The sequence below is a fragment of the Pinus tabuliformis genome, chromosome Q (assembly GCF_031772625.1).
Source record: "Pinus tabuliformis cultivar Carrire ecotype Pingquan chromosome Q, CPIR1, whole genome shotgun sequence".
Classification (NCBI taxonomy): domain Eukaryota; kingdom Viridiplantae; phylum Streptophyta; class Pinopsida; order Pinales; family Pinaceae; genus Pinus; species Pinus tabuliformis.
In genome coordinates this window covers 738,071,977-738,086,013 of record NC_142296.1, presented here as the reverse complement: position 1 = coordinate 738,086,013, position 14,037 = coordinate 738,071,977, and the positions used below count along the sequence as shown (strand labels likewise).

Below are 14,037 nucleotides of genomic sequence, written 5' to 3'. Positions count from 1 at the left end.
GGTCATGAAACACTGTTTAGATTAGATGTGGATAAATATTCTCAATAGTGTTAAAATTGGCAACTAGGGCCAAATTCCACCTTGGGACAGCTCATTTGATGGAGATGATGATTGCATTAAATTCCTCTTTTCGAGAGGACCAAAATTGATATAAAGATCATCCAATTTGGACAAGCAAAAGTGTGTTTTTGAATTTATGCCCACACATGTGCAAATTGTTCAGGTCAGCCACATCATCATGTAGGCTCATGAAGCCCAATGGACATGACTCTTCACCCTCAACGACTTGTATAAATACAAGTGCCCTCTCACCTCATTTGGCATCATCATTACACATATTTCTTCTCTCTCCTTCTCTCATTGGTTCGTACAACTATTGGGCAGATCTTCTCTCTCTCACACGTGTGGCAAAAGGACGAATTTTATGCGCAAATTGCAGGGCCAAATTTCAGGATTGTTGCAGGAATTTGACCAGCATTGACTGAGCACTTTGAATCATCCTTTGATTGCGATTTTTGTGGGAAAATTTTGTTTCTCTTGCAGGTCGTACAGTTTGACACAAGAACCAAGAATTTTTGGGCACTTTGAACACAATTTTTAGGACTGTTCTGGGCTGACTTTGACCACCTTATCAGGTCGAGTTTGACTATGACCGAGCTTCAAAGAGGAATATTTTGCTGTTGCGTTGACCATATTTGAATTTCTGGTTAGGGTTGAATTTGACTGCAGTTGACTGCAGATTTGATAGTGCTATTTTGACTCGGATTTGGCAAGTTAACTTTGACCTTTTGTACTCTCTCTCTCTCTGCTGAACATTTTGATATAATAATAAGAATTGATCAAACGGTTTTCCCCACATTGGGTTTTTTTTTTCCCTGGCATCCGCCAAATCTGGTGTCCTCTTGTTTGGCTTGTCTTCTGCATTTTATTTTATGTTCTATGTACAATTACTGTCAATGTGATTATGGTTAATGTGATTGTTATTGGAAAACTAAATTGAAATTGTCATTGGGCTACTAAAGGAACATTGAAGTAATTGTGCTAAGCGTAGAACATACCATTGTTAACTAAATTTAACATGGTATCAGAGCCTAGGTGAAGACAAAGCCCAAGCAAGAGAGAGAAAAACAATCACCAAGAAAGGTTTATTGTACAAGTTTCAATGGCTTCTTCATCTTACTTCAAGATTGAGGACAAGCTCAATGACAAATCTGACTATCATGCATGAAAAATGGCTTGACCTGACTTTGGAGGAGCATGAAGTATTGGACTATGTGCAGGGAAAAGTGGTGGAGCCTCCTTTAAATGCAACATTTTCTACTAAGACGAAGTATAGAAAAGGTGAGGTCAAAGTAAAGAAAATTTTGGTTGATTCTATTCAAAAGCATTTGGTTGCTTATATCGCTGATTTGGGAACTTCTAAGGGAATATATGATAAGCTGGTTGGGATGCTCAAAGTGAACAATGCAAATCAAATCCTCTTTCTCAAAAACAAGTTGAAGGACATCAAGATGGATAAAGGGGAGTCCACCATCCAATCCTACTTCATGAGCACACAAATCAAGAATGACCTTTTATCTATTTGAGAAGTTATTGCTGATAGGGAGCTCACTCTCATTGCACTTGGGGGTCTTTCAAGAGCATGTGATGTATTTAACACCACCATTCTCAACAATGACAGGATTCCTAGTTTCAATGAATTATTGGCTAGATGCACTTAAGAGAAGACAAGGATGATGGAGAGAAACAAGCCTTCAAATGGAAATGAACCCACAACTTTCTCTGCTCATGCAAGGAAGAAAAATAATGCTGGTACAAGGAGACAGGTTCAAGGATTCAAAGAAAGAAGAAAAGGAAGGTGCTTCAATTGTAACAGGTTCGACCACTATGCTAGAGAGTGTCCTCATAAGAACTCTCCAAGGGATGATGATGATAACAACAACAACAAAGGCAATGGCAAAGGAACAACATGTTCAACAATAAAGGTAAAAGGAATGCTCCTGCTGCTCGATATGGAAATGGTCGTCCTCCCAAAAGATCAAGAAACTTTAGGTATGAGGAAAATAATGTTGTAGAAAAACAAAAGGAATTTTATCCTATTTCCACTCTATCTACTGCATCTCCTTTGGATACTTTGGATCATTAGTTGATTGATGGTGGAGCCTCAAGGCACTTCACTGGGTACAAGGAGGACCTCTCAAATTTGGTTGAAAATAAGACTAATTTGGAGATCATACTTGGAGATAATTCCACCTACCTCGTGAAAGGGATAGGTACGGTCACTCTTCACTTAGATCAAGGTCAAACCATTCATCTACAAGAAGTATTGTATGTATCTGATTTGAAGAACCTGGTGTCTATTTCTGCGATGGAAAATAAAGGCTTCAAGGTAGCATTCATTGATGGAAAGGTAAGTATTTGGCAAAGAAATCCTAAAGATGCATTTACACTTGTATTTAGGGTTGAAGGTCTCTATCAAGTTGGAGGAAGTTGTTTGGGAGCCTTGACTTTCGATACTTTTCTTCAATCTGAATTATGGCACCAAAGATTTGCTCACCTTCATTACAAAGCCTTACCTGGGGTAAGGAAGATGGTCACAGGTATGTCTGAGTTCAACATGAATCATGAAGGAGTTTGTCAGGGTTACGTAGCTGGGAAACTTACAAGGGGACCATTCCCTTAAAGTGAAAGCCAAACTACTGATATTGTTCAGTTGGTCCATTCTGACCTTTCTGGAATGTTGCCCGTAGCATCATTGGGAGGATGCTTATACTATGCAATTTTTGTGGATGACTTCTCTCGCAAAATATGGATCTATTTCTTGAAGAAGAAAGATGAAGTGTTCAAATGGTTCCGTTTTTTCAAATCCTTGGTGGAAAATCAAATAGGAAAGATGATCAAAATATTGAGGACCGACAATGGAATCAAATATGAATCAAATGAATTCAATGACTTTTGCAGAGAGGTTGGCATTAAGAGGGAGACAACCGTTACATACACTCCTGAGAAAAATGGAGTTTTTGAAAGAAAGAATCGAACAATTATGGAAACCACCTGTGCCATGCTCCATGATCAAGGTCTACCGAAGTTCTTATGGGGAGAAGCTGCCAAGACTGTCATGTATGTTCAAAATAGGAACCCGCATCAAGCATTGGATTTCAAGACGCCTGAAGAAGTTTTCACTGGTAAGAAACCTGATGTTTCTCATTTTAGATTATTTGGTTGCCCCGTGTATTTTCATGTGCCTAAAGAGAAAAGAAACAAGTTAGAAGCATCTGGTAAGAAAAGTATATTTTCTGGGCTACAATGAAAATTCATAGGCATATAGAATCTATGTGCCTGGACAAATAAATGTGGAAGTTAGCCATGATGTCACCTTCGATGAAGACACTGCCCTTGGGAAAGCCAGAGATCTCCCCATTCCAAGGAAGGATAATGATGATGCTGCGGAAAAACAGGATGAACCTCTGACAGATGAGCCTATGCCCGATGTTTAAGCTCTGATGGATCCCATTGATCCACCTCCTGGTGATCCCTTTACCTCAAGGAAAAGACCTTTGTGGCTCAAAGATACTCTTGAAGATGCTAAAAGACATATTGCTCCAAGAGGGACATTTCGCGAAAATAAGACGCTGAACAGGTATCAAGGGTACTTAGCTGCTGTGAATACTATTGTTCAAACTAAGCAATGTACTTTCAAAGAAGCCGTAAAGCACCAACTCTGGAGAGATGCGATGAATGAAAAGTATGAATCTATCTTGAAAAATGATGTCTGGGATGTGGTGCCTAGACCAAAGGACAAGTCCATAGTCACCTCAAAATGGCTATACAAAATCAAACATGGAGCAGATGGGAGTGTTGAGAAATACAAGGCCTGGTTTGTTGCTTGAGGTTTCTCTCAAAAGGAAGGAGTGGACTATGATGAGATATTTGCACCGGTTGCCCGATATTCAACTATTTGATCTATTATTAGTCTTGCTGGCTCTCAAGGATGGAGCCTACGTCAAATGGACGTCAAGACTTCTTTCTTGCATGGCTCGCTTAAGGAGGAAGTCTACTTGGAACAACCTCAGTGGTTCGAAGTTCAAGATCGAAGGACACACGTATGCAGGTTGAAGAATTCCCTCTATGGGTTGAAGCAAGCCCCTAATGCTTGGTATTAGAGGACTGATAGCTATCTTATGAAGTTGGGATTTACAAGGAGCGATGCTGATCCTAATCTATACTTCAAGGTTCAAAAGGACATGCCTCTCATCTTGGTCCTTTATGTAGACGATCTCTTTCTGACGGGTCTAGACCCTCTCATTTATCAATGCAAGAGGGAGCTGGCTTTCGAGTTTGAGATGAAGGACCTAGGATTGATGCACTACTTCCTAGGCCTGGAGGTCTGGCAAAACTCAAGTGAGATTTTCCTTTCTCAAGGAAAATACATTATGAAGTTGCTCGAGAGATGTGGGATGGTGGATTGCAAGTCTGTGTCTACTCCGATGGAACTCAACTTCAAGAAGCTATGTGGAAGTGTTGCTAGGCCCGAATTGGCAAACCCTTCCGAGTATCGACAACTTGTGGGGGCCTTGATGTTCTTGGTAAACTCCCGTCTGCACATATGCTTCGCTATAAATACGTTGAGTCACTTTAGGGTCGAGCCTCATCACATACATTGGATTGCTGGTAAGAATTTCTTGAGATATTTCCATGACACAATCAACTATGGACTGAGATACATTGCCCAAAATTTGAGGCTACATGGATACGCTGATGCTGACTGGGCTGGCAGTATGGGGGATCGTAAAAGCACGCCCTGGATGTTGCTTCTCATTAGGGTCTGCGTCAATTTCTTAGATGAGCATGAAGCAAAAATTGGTTGCTCTAAGCACTGCCGAGGCTGAATACATTATTGCTAGTATGGCCTATTGTGAAGTTGTTTGGTTGAGGAAGCTCTTTAGCGAGCTATTTGAGCATGTGCTGGATGCCACCATGATCTACTACAACCAGAGTGGGATTCTCCTTTCAGAGAATCCCGTGTTCCACGACTGCTCCAAGCACATTGATATCATGTACCACTTTATCGGGATATGGTACAACGGGGGGCAAAAAGGGTCCAACTCATCAGTGCAGATGAGCAGGTCACAAACATCCTCATGAAGCCCTTAGGGAAGGTCAAATTATTAGCTTTCTGAGAGAGACTTGGAGTCATGGAAAGACCCTCCCATGAGGGTCCCGCTTGAGTTGGACATTGAGCTTTGGGAGCTCCTGGGGGCTTGGGGTACTTCTTGGAGCTATGAGTGACCATAGGGTGAGTGGTTCACCTTCCCCTATTGGTGCGTTGTGTACAGGGTGAGTGGTTCACCTTCCTTTGTGTGCCCTATGATGGTTGACATGTGTGTAGGGTGAGTGGTTCACCTTCCCCTACGATTGACATATGCATAGGATGAGTGGTTCACCTTCTCCTATGGCATATGAGCAGGATGAGTGGTTCACCTTCTCCTGCTGATGCCCCAACATACATCCTACCCATGTAGTTCGGGACTCATGGGAAGTACCTCTCATCTAGCCAATGAGTTGGGAAAAGTGGATAGGGACCATAGCACTACCGATGGACGCATTGTGTACTGCCATACTCCCTATGTCTAGGATGCATGGTGTTCAACAACTTGATCTGGGATCAAGTTTGATTGAGGTTCTACCTCTGGACTGACTTTTGTCAGTGGAGAGTGGTAAGGTCTTGTGACTCACTCTCGATCAATTCTTCTTCATTATTCATATCAGTGTTCAACAGAGTAGAGATGAGATAAGATTCAGAGTTTGTACATGACGACATGGTGGCATGATGATCAATGATGATGGATGGATTGGCAGGTCGAATTCTCCCTAGTTGAGAGGGAGTGTTACAATTGGCAACTAGTTGAGAGGGAGTGTTAAATTTGGCAACTAGGGCCAAATTCTACCTTGGGACAACTCATTTGATGGAGATGATGATTGCATTAAATTCCTCTTTTCGAGAGGACCAAAATTGATATAAAGATCATCCAATTTGAACAAGCAATAGTGTGTTTTTGAATTTATGCCCACACCTGTGCCAATTGTTCAGGTCTTCCACATCGTCATGTAGGCTCATGAAGCCCAATGGACATGACTCTTCACCCTCAATGACTTGTATAAATACAAGTGCCCTCTCATCTCGTTTGGCATCATCATCACACACATTTCTTCTCTCTCCTTTTCTCATTGGTTCGTACAACTATTGGGTAGATCTTCTCTCTCTCACACGTGTGGTAGAAGGATGAATTTTCTGGGTAAATTGCAGGGCCAAATTTCAGGACTGTTGCAGGAGTTTGACCAATGTTGATCGAGCACTTTGATTCATCCTTTGATTGTGACAGATCCTTTGCCAATTCGAAACTGAAGACCTTCAAACCCTAGTAGCTAGGGTATACACAGATGAAGGAAAAAGACGGGTTCAAAGCCACACGCAAGGGGATTTGGATCACAAAATTTTTCGATTTTTTCCTTGATGTCCAACCAATCCACCTGCAGATAAAATTACAAAAAAAGGTTCAAGAGAGAACCCTCCTCCTTGAACTAGATCTGCACAAACCAAGCAGACAAGCAAATATATACAAGATGAACGAAATTTATATACAAGGGTTAGATCTATATACAAAATTTATTTATAAATTTACAATGCTAAACCAAAGGAGTATGAGTAGAACTCCACTCTTTAATTAGCAAACAATAAGCTCTATTTTAGTCAAATTTATTCACTAAAAGCACAATAGAGAATGAATAGATAAGAAAAATAATTTTTTCACAAGCAATGGGCAAGAAACCCCTGCAAAATTTTGTTAGATAAGTCTTTGATAGCAACCAAAGTAGGCTCTTCCTCTTCTATGCCTTGGGTGTTGGTTGATACCAAAAATGTCCCCTAACACCCAAGCTCTGAAAAATAGAATGATATCTACAACTTAAAATAAAATTGTTAGATCATGATGTGAAAAATCGGTTACCCGATTCCTACTGCAGCAACTGATGTTAATTCTTCTAATTGTTAATTCGATTAAATAATTTACTTGTTGTGTGCTACGATAAATATCAAATTAAATACACTGTAGGCTACACAAATAAAAATTGCGGAAACTAAATAGGAGAGAAATAATCATCACACACATCTACACAGTTATTTTTGGACAAATGTCGCCGGAAAAACCGAGTGTGGGAAAATCGGTGTAATTGCTGAGGGTTTGTATTATTAAGCAGTGGTTTTCTGAATACAATCTTTGGATGCCTTGATGGCTATCCAATACAGAGAATATCACTGACAGAGAGATGAGTGAGACATACCTCACACTATCACTGGAGATCCTGACTGATCCAACCACAGAATGGCTAGCCTCAGCTGCCTCTATGCAATCAATGTGTAGGCCCTGCATCACAGCTTCTGGGGCCTGAGTTACTCCCTCTGCTAATCGATTTGCCTCTGAGGTTCGATTTCTGCCCACCTGGTCTCATACCCTGGTTTCTGGCTTCAGAACTCTGTGTCCAGCAAAATACGGATCTCCTCTCACGCTCTGCGCTCATCACCCAGCGTAGCCTCCGCGCTGCCTCATCCTGATCTCTTTCTGCCTCCTCTACAATGTATTCCTGGAACAGGAAATTCTCCAACCCGAACTATCCCTGACCCTCACTGCAAGAAATCACTTCGAATCTCTCTCTAGCAATTGCTGCGCTGCTCTCTTTAGAAATTCGATATCTGATCTCTCACTCAATGTGATTTCCAAATGGCCTTCAAGCCTCTTCTTATAATCCTCCAGTTGAGAATTAACGATCTAGATTAGATTCTAATCAATGACTCAAATCATTTTGGCTTGATCCTCGTCTTCTTCTAGAAGTTTCACCCACGGTTTGATTAATACCCTTTAATTATTTTAATTTCCTAAGTTTAGACTTAGGTACCCATTAAAAATAATTAATTATTTTAATAAAACTGTCTCCAAGTTGAATTTCCCAAAATGATTTATGTGTATTGTGGAATACATGTGTCCAAGCCTCCCTGCAAATTTTGAGGCTTAGAGCACATCAGATGCTACCAGAAATCAACAAATGAGGGCTTAGATAACATAATGAAACAAAAAATTTAGGGATACCTGCTAGATCGATTAATTCAAAATGCTTTTCTAAACTCAAATACTAATGCAAGATACCTGTGCAAATAGTAAATCCACAAATTGGCTAGTGAAATAACAATAATTTAGATTAAAACCAGTAGAGCATTAAGAACAAAATTCATTTTTTTTTTTACCATAGAAGATAAAAGAAGAACACCACCATGAATTAACCTGAAAGACTTCCTTTATATTATTCAGAAAAAAATGGAGCTTTCTTAGCTAAGAGCTTAATTACAGTGATCAAGAGAGACCAAAGATGATACAATGGGGAGCATGAGCTGAATTTATAGAAAAAATGAAAAATCTAGATCCCTCTCCATATGAAAATGGCTAGGTCCCAAAAGTTGCACATCTTTGACTTGATCCCATGAAGAAAAATGGCTAGATCTTCCAAAAAACTTCGTAGCCCTTGATTGCCTGCGCGTATCTTGAGGAAGGAGCTCGATTTTCCTTGAAGATTGAGCTGGATTGACAGTTTGACTAGCCATTGACCAACTTTGACTTGGGCTTTTGACTTGGTTTGACTTGCTAAATTTCGATTTTTAGAGGTCGAGTTTTTCTGTGGAGGAGCCAAAATTTTTTGGGCTACTTTGACTGTTGCTCATCGTTGACTTTGACCACAAAAATCTGAAGTTGACCACAGGTTTTTGCAGGGAGGCCGAGCAACAAGTGCAAGCAGCCAAAAACCCCAGTTCGAAGTGTCAGAAAGTGATTGTTTCAGTTGTAGGAGGCTGGGAGATTACCCAGAAGGCAGAGCGAGTCACTTCTAGGGCCAGAGGGAGACATGACAGCTCATCTAGAGCTAGTGCACAAACAGTGTGAATTATTTGGGCCAAGCAGTGTGCATTTCTGGCCAGTGCAAGTTGTTGGAAGGAAGCGCGAGTAGGGCCAAAGGGGCGAGTTTGGTTGCAGAAGGGAAGAATTTACTCCAAATAATTTTGGCAGTATATTTTGCTAGAGGATAGTCAAATTGGCATCCAGATTTGTACCTAGAATTTTTGATGTTGCATGAAAAATAATGATGTCATAACGATGTCATATTTTTGTGTGTGCTCTATATTTCTCAGTTTCCAACATTTTATTTTGTATAGAATTTTTATTGTGAAGAAATTGCAGTGTGATTAATTCATTATTTTGTCGTAACAAAATAAACTGCATAATTTAATCAGTTAGAAGAATTAATTCTAGGTGCTGCATTTCAAGGAAAATTACATATGGTATCAGAGCAAGTTTGACAGATTAGTGGCTTAGAGACGAAGAGGGAGAAATTCATAGTTCAGAGGGAGAAGTAGCACAATTTATCTAGATTTGCGCATAGTCAGCCAGGCAGTTCGAACTATTGGGTAGAAGGGTCAATTTTCTAGTGCAGGTGGCAAGAAAATTTGCAGGGCCTAGTAGCAGTTCCAACAGGCAGTGGTGAAGTCAAGAAGTAATTCTCGTGAAGTAGACCAGTGAATTCGTAGGGCTGATCTGGGCGCAATTGTTTTTGCAGTAGTCTTGCAGTGGCTGAATCAACACCGGGTGGAAGAGAAATAACACACCGAGGGATTTTTCTCTAAACGTTTCCAGTTTCAGTCTTGAAGGAAATCCAAAATTTCCAGTTGTAGAGGCAGAACCAGAAGGTAGGACTATGCATTCCAGAAAGGAGTGTGAATTGCAGAGCAGGTAGCCAAGCAGGAGAGGTTCTGATTCATGTTTATTTCCTAGTTGTGAGTCTTGGAGAAAATGGCCTTCACAGGACATCAAGACCAGGATGCGCTAGATGAAGCCTCAAATTATTTTATCTGGAAAGCCAAAATGTCCTTCCTGCTAGATGAGCATGGTTTGAGGATGTACGCAGAGAGAGTTGTAGCCGTACCAACAGACCTGCGATAGCTAGAGAATTACAATAAGGAGATGGCCAAGGAGAAGTAGTTGATTCTTGATGGAGTTAGAGATCATATAGTCTCACACATAGAGGCCAAGAATATGGTCAAAGAGATGTGGGATGCTCTCATAGCACTGTACCCGAATCCTTCGGAGAATCAAAAGATGTTCCTGAAGGAGAAGTTGAGGACCACTAGGATGCAAAATGGAGAAGGAGTTATCCCCTACATCACCAGGATTCAGGATAACCGAAATGAGCTTGTCGCAGTTTTGGAGAGATGCCACATGAAGCTGAACTGTTGCATGTAGCTATTAACGGTTTCACCAAGGAGTGGGCTACTTTCGTCCAAGGCATTACTGGATGAATTCAGCTACTAGGTTGGGATTGATTGTCGGTAGATTTCACGCAAGAGGAGATGCGACTTGCTCTAGTCAATAGTAGTCTCGGTGGCAGCAACAAAGGATCGAAGAGGGTGAAGGAGGAGAGAACATAACCCTTGCATCAAAGGGAAAGGTAAAGAAATGTCCTAGTTAGGGACAAGGCTCATAGGGAGGAGAAAATAAAAAGAAGGATTTGTTGAAGATGAAGTGCTTTAGATGTGGTGAGTTTGGTCACTACAATGCCCAGTGGCCTCAGAGGAAGTAGGACAAGAAGGAGAAGAAAGAGCAGGCAACAACTTTGACAGAGATTAATTAGTCGTCCTCCAAGTTGGAGGAAGACCTCTCTTTGTATGCAACTATCCCTCCTGGAGAGAGGTGGGGAGACATTGAGCTCTAGGCTCCAGAGTTGTACAGAGCTACACAGGATCTTTCGAGGAGAGAATCAAACATGTGTTTCCTCTTGGATCAATACCCTTGCTACGGGGGCCTGCAGTATTCAGTAGTAGATCGATCAATGTTCAGGATGGCGCTGTCAGACCTTGAGGGATATTTGCAGAGCTAGTTGCAGTCAGATGCTGAGGGGCGCAAAGCAGTTGCAGTGTAGATACGATAAGATAAGATAATTTTATTAATGTCCAACAAATGACCATAATAGGTCAACGGGACTGTCGGTTACAATGATTACATCATGCCAAGCCGGTGGACCAAACGGTCCCCTTTAACATTTCTTTTAAAAAAGCAGAAAATACATCTATAATCTAAGTAAATGTAAATGTAGAAGCTAGAAGCTCTCGGCTTCGAAACAAAGCACTGCGATGAAGTAGAGAAGGAGAAGAAGAAGGAGAAGAAGAAGGTCCCCTGTCCAGTTCCTACTCCTAACATCCGAGGTCGAGAGAAGAAAACTGAGAGAAGTTTGTCAAAGTCTGCTGTCTTATGGGCATACTGGGCTGTCGCTGTTGTTGCCTGGAGGTTCTAGGGTGCCTCCCAGGGGTGGATCCAATCCTGGAGCGCTGGTGCAGTCTGGTGGGTCGGCCCCTCCCCCGGGACCGCACTGATCTGGTCTCAGTGTCTGTGGGTTGGTCAATGGTTCTTTTGGTGCCCTGCACTAATGGTAGTGCCCTAAAGAAGTCCATGATCTTCTGCATGGTGTCCGATCTAGTGGGGGGCTGATGAAAACGGGCCTGAAATCTGAAGGCCTCCTGGAGGTAAAGTGCAAGGCATCTCAGATCAACATATCTGAGGAAACTGGTCAAAGTCTGAGAAGACCTGAAGAGACAATGGAAACGACCTCGAATCTCGTAGTAAGTAGGGCATCCAAAGATGAAGTGTGTCTCTGTCTCTATCTCCTGTAAGTGACAGAGCTGGCAAATCCTATGTGCCCTATCGATGTGGTGTTCTGTCTCCACTCGGAGTATGTGAGACCCAACTTTGAGCTGCCTGAGGGGGATTCTAAGGGCATGCATCCAATGCTGGAACGTGTACTGGGGTCTGATGATGACCACATCCCTGATCTCCAGGCAATGCTCCGCGTAGAAGGCCATTTTTGGACGCAACCCATTGGGAGGATTGGTCCATGTAGTCTGAATGTATCGTCTGTAAATACCCTCCTTAATGATTTTATTCAACTCTTGCTGATTGGGAAGGAGGTGGCTTGGAGCATTCAGAGAGTACTGAAAAGGAGGGAGATTGTCAATCTGGATTCCTGAAGCCTCCAGAAGCTCTGTCACATCGGTGTACCAACATTTGGATCGGCTTGTCTGCATACGAGCGATGTTCTCCGAGGAGCAATATGTTAAGTATGGGTATCTGTCACGACCCTTCCTCTCGTTTGTCAGGCCTTGGAGCCTGTGCAGGAGCGACACTAACCTGAATATCACCTCTAAGTGGAAAGGTTGAGCCCCGAACTCTGCTAGAATGATGTGCTGAGGAACTGTCTGCTTACACCTAATGAAACAATGCAAAAGGAGGGTCTGGACCCGCTCTGCTGAACCCCAATCTGACTCTAGGAGAGAGGCACCCCAAATCTCTAAGTCGTAAAGCACTTTGGGGCAAATCAAAGTGTCCATGATGCTCATTTTGGACGAGATGTCCTGGAAATGGTGCCGGAAACATTGCTTCTCCAGAAGGGCTAGGGAGCCATACCCTTTGTTGATTTGAGGCTGAAGCGAGGCCTTGAAAACTGAACTCCCAAATATGTGTAGGTGCTGACAATCTCGATCTCTTTTGCTTTAAATAAGAAGTGGAAGTCCGAGGTTTTCTTGACTCCATTGAAGATAATCACTTTGGTTTTACCCAAGTTCACAGTTAGATGCCTCCGGTCACAAAAAGCTGCGAGAGCATCCAACTGTCTCTGAAGGCATTCTTGGGAGGAGGCAATAAGGGCAATATCGTCTGCAAAGAGGATGATGGAAAGCAGGACCTGGTGAAGAAGACACCCATCTGTATCTTGGATATGCTCCCGGAGGAAGGACTCAAGCTCATCGATATAGATCCCGAATAAAGTAGGAGAAAGGGGGCATCCTTGCTTGACACCAATGGCGCTTCGGATGAAATCCGACATTCCTCCGATTGTACAGAGACGGCCAAGGACGGCCTCATAGAGGCGCATGATAGCTGTCAGGAGAGTCGAGGAAATGCCAATCTCTCTTAGCCTCTAGAAAAGATCTTCCCTCGGCACTGAGTCAAAGGCCTTCTGGAATTCTACAAAGCAACAGTACACTTTAGAGGATCGATGCCTAGCCTCCTCGGTCACCGCATGAAGAGTAAGGATGTGGTTGATCGTCTGGTGGTCTGGGTGGAATCCTGCTTAGCCCTTGGCCCCGAGTTGTCTCTGCTCAAGGAAATGGGAGAGTGTCCTAAGGAGTGTTGTAGCATATAGCTTGGAGAATGTGTGCCCAACCATGATTGTCCTGTAGTTGTTGGGGTTGGAAGTAGGCCCTAACTTGTGGATTGAGTAGATAATGTGGTGTGACCAACCATCCAGAAATCCATCTCGAACCACCTGGTTGAAAAGGTCCTCCAGATATCCTACTAGGGGGCGAAGTCCATGCTTGAAGAATTCTGCCTATAAGCCTTCTTCGTCTGCTGCCTTGCTGCTATTCATTGTCCATATTGCCTCTCTGATATCTTTGTCGGAGAAAAGGTGGCAGGAGGTGGGGGGGGAGTAACCTGAATTAGAGGCTGCCTAGGAATGTCATACAGCTGGGAGGTGTGAGAGAACATTGAGGTAGGATCAAGGTTGACTGGGGTAGTTGAGCACCGGGAAAGGATGGTGCCCCATAAATCTTTAGGGGAGCGAATGAGGAGAGTAGAAAGAACTCGTCTCCTATGGGCAATGAAAAGGCGCTTCTTGCAGCGAAGGAGGCGACGGTAGGCTGAACAGAGGTCTGGGTATGTTGGTAAGGTGTTCCGGAATGTGTGTCGGAGGTCCTGATGCATAGACTTGCATTCCTGGTCATACCATTTATTCATAGGGCAATTTCCCTGTTTGCGGGAGGTGGTGGCGGCATGGGTAGAATGGGGGAAGGATTGGAGCGCAACTTGCTAGATTGCATATGAGAGGCACTGGTATTTGTGCTTGGCGGAGCTGAGAGAGGTGAACTGGGACTCCGATGAGAGTGTCTGT

The 14,037-nt window shown here is 42.7% G+C and overlaps 1 protein-coding gene across 3 annotated transcripts in view; it reads left to right on the top strand.

The window, feature by feature from the left end:
- Positions 1 to 14,037, top strand: part of LOC149221650 (Tetratricopeptide repeat (TPR)-like superfamily protein) — a 479,698-nt gene that overhangs the window by 136,415 nt on the left and 329,246 nt on the right. The gene's annotated exons all lie outside the window — the stretch shown is intronic.